The sequence below is a fragment of the Rhipicephalus microplus genome, chromosome 2 (genome assembly GCF_043290135.1).
Source record: "Rhipicephalus microplus isolate Deutch F79 chromosome 2, USDA_Rmic, whole genome shotgun sequence".
In the NCBI taxonomy this organism is placed as follows: Eukaryota; Metazoa; Arthropoda; class Arachnida; order Ixodida; family Ixodidae; genus Rhipicephalus; species Rhipicephalus microplus.
In genome coordinates this window covers 290,658,551-290,671,097 of record NC_134701.1, presented here as the reverse complement: position 1 = coordinate 290,671,097, position 12,547 = coordinate 290,658,551, and the positions used below count along the sequence as shown (strand labels likewise).

Sequence of the window (12,547 nt, the reverse complement as noted above, 5' to 3'; positions counted from 1 at the left end):
AAGTATGTTCGGTCACTGTGCTTCTATAAAGACATTTGTTCTAGATGTTCTAGATTACAGAATAGCGGCGTTGCAAGGACTTTGTCGTATACTGTGCTGGCGGACTTACTGCTAGAAAGACGTGCACATGTGAAAGGTACGAGAGTTCTGGTAGGGCTCCTTTTTACATTAATTGTTCGGGGGAAGACAGCGCCGACGACAAGACGTCGAAATACGAAGATTCGTCCTTTCGCCGTCCTGTGTTTAGCCCTCTTAGTACACTGCACGCGGGGTGCCAATCCGTGCGTCGTACCCTGCAGGAACGCGATGGTGGTCGGCGAGGTACAAAAGGTGATACGGCACATCGAGCGGAGGCAACTCGCGCTGTGGTGGCAGTCCCGAGTCACGCATGCATTCAAGTGAACGGCAGAGAAGTGCCGCCGGCATCCCGTGTCATCGATTAGCGCTGTCACGCGACGCGCTCTTTCCCATCGATCGCGAGCTGCCGTGCTTGGTCGCTCCACTTTCGGTTTCAAAGTACGCCGCTTATCGTACTCGCCTAAATAATATTCTCGCGAACTGTGCAAGCGCCGCCTCGTCCACGGCTGTGTAGAGCGCGTAAGCAGCCAGCCGGAATTGCTCCGCGGGGTGACACCTTGCGGTGGTTGCGGACTCTCACGTGGTCTGCTTATATAAGAAAGAATCGGTTTAGAGAGGGAAAACCGTAGCTTTGACAACAGTACGAAATATAAGCAGTGGTAGCGCATGAAACTACTGAGGGCACTTTAGAAATGGCGTTACGTAAACAGGAAGGAGAAAGTGAAACTCAGATTTTTTTTGGGGGGGCACAAAAAGAAAATGTTTGCCATTTTTATTCGGTGCCTGCTTTGTATGCGCATACGTAGGTGCCTGGCTGGTTCTTCATACTCTGGTTATCTTTTTTAAACAGATGATGACGAAAGAGGCCAGGTCTATCTCGTTATCTATCGTCCGCTTGTTTTAAGCGCATCCATACCCCCAGTAGCGCGTCAGAGCACCCTTTGGAAAGCAGTACTTGTGGATATAACGGTATCATGAAACCTAAAGGCATACATTGGCCACTGGCACCAGTAAAAACAATACACGAGTGAGTACAGAGGACAATATTTTTTATTGAAGGCCCGGCCGCAATGCCGTAATAAATATATATATATATATATATATATATATATATATATATATATATATATATATATATATATATATATATATATATATATATATATATATATATATATATATATATATATTGTACAGAAGCCGCCGAACACTGAAGTGGGTCGAACTCTTATGTGCTTTCTAGTGGGTCTGCCCAAAGAGAACGCCGCTCGCGCGGAGACCCCGTGTTTTGGCCGTTACTGTCGCCATTGTGTAGACTCGCTGTGTGCCGGCTAATAAACGCCATAACAAATTGGTGGAGAGTGCTACGATCCCCTTCGATGCGCTTGGAACTACGCTCACGTACGCTGCAATCTACCATGTCCCACGACGCCTCTCAGCAAACGCCTCCTCCCATGCCACCCCCATGTCCCGGTGTCCCCAGGATCCGCGATCCACCCATCTTCACGGGCGCCGATGGCACTGACGTGGAGGACTGGCTCGCCATTTACGAGCGCGTGAGCGTCCCCAACAAATGGGACGAGGACGGCAAGTTGACAAACTTGGTGTTCTACCTTGCGGGCGTTGCAAGTTTGTGGTACACCAACCACGCGTCCGAGTTTGCAACCTGGTCCGGTTTCAAGACTGCTATCACCAACGTTTTTGGCCGCCCTGCCGTTCGCAAGCTGCAAGCCGAGCAGCGCTTACGCGAACGCGCTCAGCAGGCCGGTGAGTCATTCACCAGTTACATTGAAGATGTCCTGGATTTGTGCAAGAAGTCGAACGACAGCATGTCCGAATCAGACAAGATCCGGAACGTCATGAAGGGCATTGACGATGATGCCTTCACGATGCTGCTTGCCAAAAACCCAGGCACAGTAGCTGAGGTCATCACGCTGTGCCAGAGCTACGAGGAGCTCCGCCGGCAGCGTTCGATGACCCGTCGCTCCACACCACGAGATGCAGGGCTTGCAGGCTTGGAAGCGAGCTGTGATCAGGTGGCACTGCTGGCAGATCTCAAGTCCTTCATACGTGAGGAAATCGCGCGGCAGTTCTCTCTCCTGCCCTTTGCCCACCCACCGGCTGCTCAACAATCGGCCACTACCATTCTTCCACCCAACCGCCGAGCGATTGAGCAGGAAATAGCGGAGGTCATGCCTGCGTACCACCCACAACAACTTCCGGCCCCTGCAACCCCAAGTTACTCCCAAGTGGTCGCAAGGCCGCCTCCAGTCGTTCAAGCGCCTGCACCAGTGACTTACGCCGAAGCTGCCGCACGACCTCCGTCCTTTGCAGCGGGTATGCCGGCTGCATATGTTGGCGCAACCCCTCCGCCTCATTTTCAGCCCACCATGCAGCCTTTCCAGACACCGTTCCGGGCGAGACCCACCCCGGCAAACCGATGGCGCACACCCGACAACCGGCCCATCTGCTTTGCTTGCGGTTACGCCGGTCACGTAGCCCGTTATTGCTCTCGACTACAGCCGGCTCCCACTTCTCCTGTTGCTGGCCACCTTAGCCGTTCGTATAACGAGGAACTGCCGTCTGTGCCACTGTCGTCTCGCCCAGGTCCGTCTGCTCGAAAGTCGCCGTCTCCACGACGTCGGTCTCTGTCCCCCATGCGGCCAAGTTCTTCTGCTCATGAGCGGGAAAACTAGTCGTCGCAGTCCCAGAGGCAAGGACTGCGACGCTATCGCATTGTGAAAGCCCTCAGAGCCGCCCATCTAATGTCATCGACGTGCTTGTGGACGGTGTTCATGCATCTGCTCTTATTGACACTGGAGCTGCGGTATCAGTTATGAGCGAAAACCTTTGCCGCTTGCTTCGAAAAGTGACGACGCCGATTTCTGGACTGTTCCTTCGTACCGCTAGCTCACATCGTATTAATCCTACAGCAGGCTGCACAGCTCGCGTTGTCGTTCAGGACGTTCTGTATGTCGCCCAATTCATCATCATTCCTGCATGCTCTCATGACGTCATCTTGGGATGGGATTTTCTCTCCCGCAACGACGCCGTCATTCATTGTGCCGCCACCGAAATTGAACTCTCGCCCTTCTCGCAGTTGACGCCAGAAGACGGTCCCTCGACACTGAACAAGATTCTTGTGAAAGACGATACTATAGTGCCTCCAAGCTCGACGATGGGCGTATCGGTCTACTGCACCGGTCTCTCCGACACAATTGCACTTGTTTCGCCATCCTACCGTGCTTCCAGGAGGAAAGGGTTGCTAGTACCTTTCGCGACCGTGCAAATCACCCAAGGCAACGCCGCTATTTTTGTGACCAACCCATCCCCGTACACTGTTACCTTGGTTCAAGGGGAATGTCTCGGCAGAGTGGACGCAGTCGACGACGCACAAGTCCTGGACGTACCCGAAGACTCGCGTTGTCCCGATTCACGTACCATCAGTGCTGTTTCTACTTCTGACCCATCATCTCCTGATGTATTTGGCCCATTCATTGATCACAACCTTACGTCAGTGCAGCGTTCCCAGCTTCTAGACCTGTTGCAAGAATACCGCTCTTCTTTCGATGTCGGGCGAAGTTCTCTCGGTCGCGCGTCCACTGTTACGCATCGTATTGACACTGGTGCCCATCCACCATTACGGCAACGTCCATACCGCGTGTCGCCTGCTGAACGCCGGCAAATTAACGAGCAGGTTGACGATATGCTCCGACGCGACGTCATTCGGCCCTCGGACAGTCCATGGGCGTCTCCTGTTGTTCTTGTTGCGAAGAAAGATGGTTCTGTGCGGTTCTGTGTGGACTACAGACGGCTCAATAAGATCACTCGCAAGGATGTCTACCCACTGCCGCGCATCGACGACGCAATTGACAGCCTTCACGGAGCCCAATTTTTTTCTTCTCTCGATCTGCGCTCGGGGTACTGGCAAGTACCCCTGGCTGATGACGCTCGACCGAAGACTGCCTTCATCACACCCGACGGCTTGTACGAATTCAACGTCATGCCGTTTGGTCTGTGTAATGCACCTGCGACATTTGAGCGCATGATGGACACCGTACTGCGCAACTTGAAATGGCACACGTGCTTGTGTTACCTCGATGACGTTGTTGTCTTCGCTCCAGATTTCTCCACCCATCTCCAACGTCTAAAAGAAGTTTTCGCACGTGTGGGCAATGCCGGCTTGCAACTAAATTTGAAGAAGTGCCGCTTTGCAGCACGCCAACCCACCATCCTAGGGTACGTCGTGTCCAAGGATGGCATTCTTCCTGACCCAGCCAAGCTTCGGGCCGTGGCCGAATTCCCAAAACCTGCGTTCGTCAAAGAACTGCGTAGTTTCGTGGGCCTGTGCTCATACTTCCGACGCTTTATACGAAACTTCGCCACGATTATATCACCGCTGACGAAGCTCCTCGGAAGTAACGGGCCCCTCAATTCGTGGTCGTCAGAGTGCGACAACGCGTTCTTGAAGCTCCGCCACTTGTTGACGTCTCCTCCCATTCTCCGCCACTATGACCCTACGGCCCCAACAGAAGTGCACACGGACGCCAGTGGTGTAGGCCTCGGCGCTGTCCTGGCGCAGCGCAAACCCGGGTTCCCTGATTATGTTGTGGCATATGCAAGCCGTACACTCACAAGAGCCGAGACAAACTACACCGTCACGGAAAAAGAGTGCCTGGCGATCGTCTGGGCTCTTACAAAGTTTCGACCTTATTTGTATGGTCGCCCATTCGATGTCGTCACTGACCATCATGCACTATGCTGGCTGTCATCATTGAAGGATCCCTCAGGCCGCCTCGCCCGTTGGGCTCTTCGCTTACAAGACTACGACATCCGCGTCCTCTACCGCAATGGACGCCAGCATGCTGACGCCGACGCCCTCTCGCGCTCCTCTCTGCCTGAAGCTAACGTGCTCTGTTCAGTATCCTCGGTTGTTGTTTCTGCCATTGATGTTGACATCATCGCTACCGAACAGCGAAAGGATAATTGGATCGCCCAACTGATCGACTTGCTCTCTGATCCGTCCGCAACGCCATCCACGCGTGCCTTGCGTCGTCGAGCTCACCATTTCGCCATTCGTGACGGCCTCCTACACCGACGCAATTACGACGCCGATGGCCGGCAGTGGCTACTCGTGATACCGCGCAGTCTGCGGTCGGAGATATGTGAATCCTTCCATTCTGATCCACAGTGCGCGCACTCTGGGGTATTCGAAACCTACCATCGCATTAGACAACGCTACTTCTGGCGCGGGATGTACCGCTACGTCCAGCAGTTCGTTCGCTCCTGTCTCGCTTGCCAACGCCGCAAACCGTCCGCACACATGTCACCAGCCGGTCTGCAACCGCTACCTTGCCCTGACCGTCCATTTGGGCGCATAGGTATCGATTTGTACGGACCACTTCCTCTGACGTCCACTGGCAACCGCTGGGCCATCGTCGCCGTAGATCATTTAACGCGATACGCCGAAACCGCCGCTCTCCCTGCGGCTACTGCGCGTGATGTTGCGTCCTTTCTACTACATCGATTTATATTGCGCCACGGTCCACCCCAGGAGCTTCTCAGCGATCGAGGCCGTGTCTTCTTGTCAGAAGTCGTCGATGCCATTCTCACTGAGTGCCATTCTGTCCACCGCAAAACTACTGCTTACCACCCGCAGACGAATGGTCTGACCGAACGCTTTAACCGCACCCTCGGCGACATGCTGTCGATGTACGTCGCCGCCAACCACACGAATTGGGATACCATACTGCCCTTCGTCACTTACGCCTACAACACCGCCCCTCAGAGCACGACTGGTTTTTCACCTTTCTTTTTGCTGTACGGAAGGCACCCGTCACACACCATCGACACGATACTCCCGTACACGCCGGATCCATCTGAGTGTACACCTATTTCCGAGACCGCCAGGCTTGCTGAAGAGTGTCGCGAGCTTGCCAAGACTTTTACGACGCATGAGCAAGAGCGGCAGAAGAGTATTCGTGATGGCTCCGCCACTTCTGAGCCCACCTTCCTTCCTGGTTCCCTTGTATGGCTCTCAATCCCGACCTCTGTAGCTGGCCTTTCTTCCAAACTACTCCCGAAATATGAAGGTCCCTACCGTGTGATCGAGCGCACATCTCCGGTCAACTATCTTATCGAGCCAATTGAACAATCTTCGGACATGCGCCGCCGCGGGCGCGACATAGTCAACGTGGAGCGTCTGAAGGCTTACTATGACCCGCTCGTAGTGACAAGCTGTTAGGTCGCCAGGCGGCTCCCTCTTCGACCCCGGGGTAATTGTACAGAAGCCGCCGAACACTGAAGTGGGTCGAACTCTTATGTGCTTTCTAGTGGGTCTGCCCAAAGAGAACGCCGCTCGCGCGGAGACCCCGTGTTTTGGCCGTTACTGTCGCCATTGTGTAGACTCGCTGTGTGCCGGCTAATAAACGCCATAACAATATATATATATATATATATATATATATATATATATATATATATATATATATATATATATATATATATATATATATATTGCAATGAGCGCGTTCACGCATAAACGCTTGTTAATATTGAAGAAGCGTTAGCCGCAGCAAGCTGGTGCAGGCAGGAACCCAGCAAGCACGAGCCACACACGGACGTCAACGTCTTCTTTCACGCTAGCACAGAGCTGGCGCCACTATGCTCCGGTACAATTACTCTCCGCGCAAAAAGGAGTCAACCTGGCGACCTAGGGAAATGACATGATAGGGGGGTCATAGCACGGTTTAAGGCGTGAAACGTGTACTGTATCACGCCCAGCACAGCGTCGGTCCAAAGGTGGATCAATGGGACCAACTTCATAGTTGACAAAAGATGTTTGTCGCACCACATGGAGGGGCTATGGCATGTGGACGAAAGCTTCGGGGAAAGACCGGGAGGGGTAGATGAAACCCAGAGCCAAACCAACATTCCTGTATATATATATATATATATATATATATATATATATATATATATATATATATATATATATATATATATATATATATATATATATATATATATATATGTTATACAACGATGCTCGAGTGTTCGCAAACAGCATGCCTTCGTCTTCAGAGGCAAAACGAACAGAAAAGTGTGTATCACTTGTAGGCATTGCCATTACAAAACAGTCGCAAACAACCGCATAGGTTGCTTCAGTGAAAGCTCCCAATTTCAGCTATTGCTTTCGACTGGCACATCTTAACACCTCATTTTTTATTTTATTACGACATACAGCGGTCAAGCTGAGGACAGAAGATAATGCAATTTTGCAAGAAGATAATGGAGTTTACGTCCCAAGCGCAGTTGGAGTCTGCTTGATTCCACTGACGTGTGTGAATGTTTGTGTCGTCCAAACCGGCAGATGCGTAAATGACCTCCTCTGAGAGCACCAAAATAACGTGCACAATGTTGTACAAGGGAACCTTGGCATCCATTGCCAGGACTGTTGTTGCACCCCCCTCCTTATTCAGTGCTCTATATTGGAAAGGCATAGAAATCGGCGTACCCGCAAAATTATTGAACCGGAAAAAACACACTTTCAAGGTGATAACTGTGTAAGCCCCCCCCCCCCCTTCCACCGCCATCTGTTGCTTTATCACAGTTGAAACGTGATTATCTGGCTGGGCTTTGAGGCAATCGAGGGCATGTCACACGTGTTTTGATGCTGCCGCTTTGATTACGATTATCTTTTATCTTTCTGCTCTGTATCATCCTTTTCGACGCAAATGTTTCTCTACTCTGGGAAATAAAGTTAGTTGAAAGTCAGCGCTCTTTCTGTATAAGATGCTCATTTTTTTTCCTATGTTCGGACACTAAAAAACTTGCGAATATGACCACACACCAACTAGCCGAAGCTTCCACTCTTGTCGAAAGTTTGGGCTGTCTGTTTGTGTATGTGTGTGTGCACTATTCAGTTACCGGGTCATTGCTAAAGCACTTGCTGAACTCCCAGCCATGTGGCAGTGGTGGCTACGTTGATTCTTGTTAACATTGTCGATCCAAAAGCCAATAGTACGCATATCTGAGGCGCAGCATCAATTTGAATGTGTTATTGTGGTGTATTCCTTTACTAGCACATACATAGATAAGCAATTCCAAAGACTCTAGTGTTCCTTAGTCTGCGCTGAAAATCCGACGCTATGCACGAAACAAGGCCGGCAGATGACTATCATCTTTCGACATGTGCAGCAAAGCACGTAGATATGCGGTAATTTTTTTCCCTTTCATATGTTACACTCGCTACGCCATCCTAAATGGCAGTGTGGTGTTCAAATAAATGAAATCGAATTGCGCTGTCACATATTCTTTACAATGACCTTAGTTGTTTAAGCGTAATTTTTTTCTTTGCCTCCTCTCTACCTCCATGCTCCAATAGGGCGGGCTGGACTCGTCTCGCATCACATCTGCGTAAGTGCTTGTCTGTCAAAAACTGTTTGCGCCCTGCACTTCAAGATTGTTCGCACACAAGACTTCTTCTGTAATATACGCGGAATTGTGACCATCTATGCGGTCATTCCCAGATATTTGTCTTCCTTTTTACTGACCCTCTCAGAGTTCCTGCTATCGCGCCTAGACCACCTCTTCAAGGAGTTGTTATTTTGTTTTTAACGCTATTTTAGCCATTTATTATGTGGAAAACACCTTAAAAGATAGGCTTGGCGGTGTGTCATGGTTCATCATAAAAATGGGCGTGTGCCAGAATCCTACTACTCGCTACCGGTTCAGTACGCATTCAGTGGGTAACAGTTATACAACTCACGGCGGTATTGGAGCACTATTCCCTACACGATCCCCCATTTTTCTCTTCTAGTATTTACCCTATTTGTTATAGTATGCTTTCCGCTGCCAGAGTTTATCTGTATTTGTGTGGACGAAATTGTGGTCGATGATAGCCATACTGCTTCCGATAGTTTTCCCCCAGCCTCTGATTTCTTCATTTCACGCTTTGTTTCATCTTCACGGCCAGCGCAGTTTATCGCCTGAATTCGGGCTGCCTTATTACGGCTTTGCATTCTGTTTTGGCTGATCATTTCAAAAGCTCGAAATCTCTGCTTACCTCTTCTCACTTTTTTTTCTTCTTCAAATTGATTCTCGTTCGCATTGAGTTAAACGTACGAGCTACCATACCCACCATCTCTCGTCGTTTTGGAACTCCGAACAGAAGTTCTAATGCCGCGTGACCAGCGCTTCCTTTGTCTTTTCCGCCACCTCGCAAATGGAATCTGAATCGCACCTAACTCTGCTTTCGCGACACATCCTTTTTACCACCTCTGTTCCTCTCCAGCCACAAACAAGGAAATACAGAACGATTTTCCGCACCCCCCGTTTCACAGGTAAAAACAATCTCTTCTTGTTTCTCATGACAACGAAAGCGACGAAGAAGAGATCCTAGGTTTTTCTTCTTTTTTTGTTGTTGTTGTTGGCTGCTTCGATTTGTGGCGGCATAACTTCACCCTGCTCAATCTGCGTCGTGGCTTTAAGCGCCGTTTCTGTCTCGCTGCTCCGGAGATCGCTTCCATTCTCCCGATTCGCACATTGAAAAATAAAAAGGGGGGATTCAGTTTAAAATTGCCTGAGTGAGTAATGAAAAGGATAAACTATTTGATAGCAAAGGATTACCGCGACACAGTCGGGGCCCCCTTTTCTTACGTTGATCGGCCAATTCCGTTGAAAGCGGCGCGCGTAATTATTTATTTTTTCTGTAGCTATCCCATTAGTGGGTGTATATTTATTACAGCCTTCTAGTTTGCTCTCGCATGAGGCACCAAACTCACTGCCAGTTACTTGCCAGCATAAAAAAAAAACTGGCAGACTTGGTGCTTTTAGGTTGTATACGAGGGACTATTGGTCAGCTGCCAGCTCGTAATATGTTCACGTGCTACGTGACACCATACAGGCTCATAAAAGTGCCACACTCGCCGCCAGGGCTACTGGTGGCACTGGCTTCCACTCCTACGTTCAAATTCACATATATACCCATTAAAGTGGCTGGGGGAATAGCCGCCGTGGTAGCTCAGTGCTACAGCATCGAACGCGTTATTCGAAGATCGCAGGTTCGGATCCTGCCCACGGCAAGTTATCTTTTCACCCACTTTTTAACTGCGAAGCATTTGTTAGCGAACTTCGGCGACTTTGAGCGTATCTATCTATCTATCTATCTATCTATCTATCTATCTATCTATCTATCTATCTATCTATCTATCTATCTATCTATCTATCTATCTATCTATCTATCTATCTATCTATCTGTCTGTCTATCTAGCCGCCTATGACTTTTAGCTCTCCTGGCCGTTTCAATAATGGTATTGATACCAAACTTGGTATGGCATAATATGACTGTACGACGATCATATTTGACTATTCATAATGTGAAAATATTAATATGTACGTCATGAATGTCATGATTTACATTTCATGGTCCTGCAGCTCTTGCGGTGGTTTCGTTCACATGGCATGTTGCAAAACTGGTATGGTATGAGATGATTGCATGGCTAACGCAAATGACAAATCCTGACATGAGAATCATGACATGCGTGTAATGTAACAACACGACTACATGCGACGCTCATGGTGCGCTGGCGGCTGTTTCGCTAGCTTCACTTATACCAAATTTGGTAGTACGGGACGTGAATGGATGACGAAGGTATGATACTGGTGCAAACATGATAAACATGAGATGCGTGTCACGTAACAAGACTACGTGATACGCTCGCGGCTGTTTGACTAGCTTCACATGTATCAAACTCGGTATTACGCGACACGAACGGACGACATAGGTAAATGACACATCCAAACATGATAATCACGACATGCGTGTTATGTCACAACATGACTTCATGCCACACTGATGATGCGCTCGCGACCGTTTCGCTTGCTTCCCATATGCCAAATATGGTATTACGTGATGCCAATCGATGACGAAGGTATGTGACTGGTGCATACATGATAATCATGAGATGCGTGTCATGTGAGAACATGACTACATGACACTGTCAAGGCGCCAATACATTTCGACGTGACCCGGTGTACATGCTCGCCGGCATTCATTTCCTCGCGTGACGCTGGCGTTGCCACGCCAGGCGCCGATCCTGCCATATACTCGCAGGCGCGCGCCGCGCTGCGTTTCTCTGACGCATGCGCGTTTCAGTGCGCCCGGCGTCACTCCATCATGAAAAGAGGGAGACGCAGTGTTGCCTGTGTAACGCATCGGCACGAAATGCCGCATGTCGCATTTCGCGCCGGTTTTCGTGAGGCCGTGCCGACGAACGCTGGTCGCGCCGGTCGCGCCAGGTGTAAGATTACAGTGCTCGTGATTTGCTAACGTAGCGTCGCTGTGCCCAGCGTGCGCGCGCGTCAACGCTACATTGGAGTATATTGAGCCCTTCATGATGCGCTCGCTGCCGTTTTGGTAGCTCCACTTAAGCCAAACTTGGTGTTACGTGACGTCGGTTGATGACCAAATATATTACTGGTGCAAACGTGATAATCTTTACTTGCTTGTCATGTAAGAACATGACAACATACCACACTCATAGCGTGCTGGCAGCCGTTTCGCCAGCTCCACATATACTAAGTTTGGTGTCACGTGACGTGAATGGATGAAGAAGGTAGATGACACATCCAAACATGCTAACATGACACGGAAGTCATGAACGGCATCATTTACCTCCACCTCGTATCGTTGTGGTGATCTTAAAGTGACATATCTAACTTTCTCATTCCTGCTTCGCATATCATTGATTTGCACTGTACGTGGGATCTGTCAATTTTCTCTCTTCACATTAAGATTAAATTTGGTGTAAGAACTTTTCCTATGCTTTGCTTGGAATTATTGTCTGTTAGATCTCATTAATATTAGGTCAAAACACAGAAAAACGAGCCCTTAAGTATCCAAGTATTTCCCATATATATATATATATATATATATATATATATATATATATATATATATATATATATATATATATATATATAATATGAGATATAACAGACAGTAATGCCAAGGAATGTACAAGGGAAGTTATGAAAACCAATGTAATGTAAATAAGAAGAAAGAAAAGTGGATGAGGGAGGGCCGCTGTGATAGCTCAGTGGTTAGAGCATCGAACGCGTAATTCGAAGGTCGTAGGTTCGATTCCTGCTCACAGTTGGTAATTTTTTCATCCACTTTTCTTTCTTCTTATTTACATTACATTGGTTTTCATAACTTCCCCTGTACATTCCTTGGCATTACTGTCTGTTATATCTCATTAATATTGTGTTAAAACACGGAAAAACGAGCCCTTAGGTATACACTTCTTTCCCTTATTTCATTGAACGAGGGTCTCGTACTGGCAGACTTGGTGTGTTTAGGTTGTATAAGAGGGACAATTAATCAGCTGCCCGCTCATAATAAGTTCACGTGCTACGTGACGCCAAACATGCGCATAAGAGTGTTTTCACACTCGTTGTTTGGCCT

General features: G+C 48.8%; 1 long non-coding RNA gene and 1 other non-coding gene across 2 annotated transcripts in view; one reads left to right on the top strand and one right to left on the bottom strand.

Moving 5' to 3' along the window:
- LOC119160086 (uncharacterized) overlaps positions 1-12,547 on the bottom strand; it is a 91,179-nt gene that overhangs the window by 27,072 nt on the left and 51,560 nt on the right. The gene's annotated exons all lie outside the window — the stretch shown is intronic.
- Positions 12,166-12,238, top strand: TRNAT-CGU (transfer RNA threonine (anticodon CGU)). The gene has a single exon. It is a non-coding gene; the product is annotated as a tRNA-Thr (tRNA).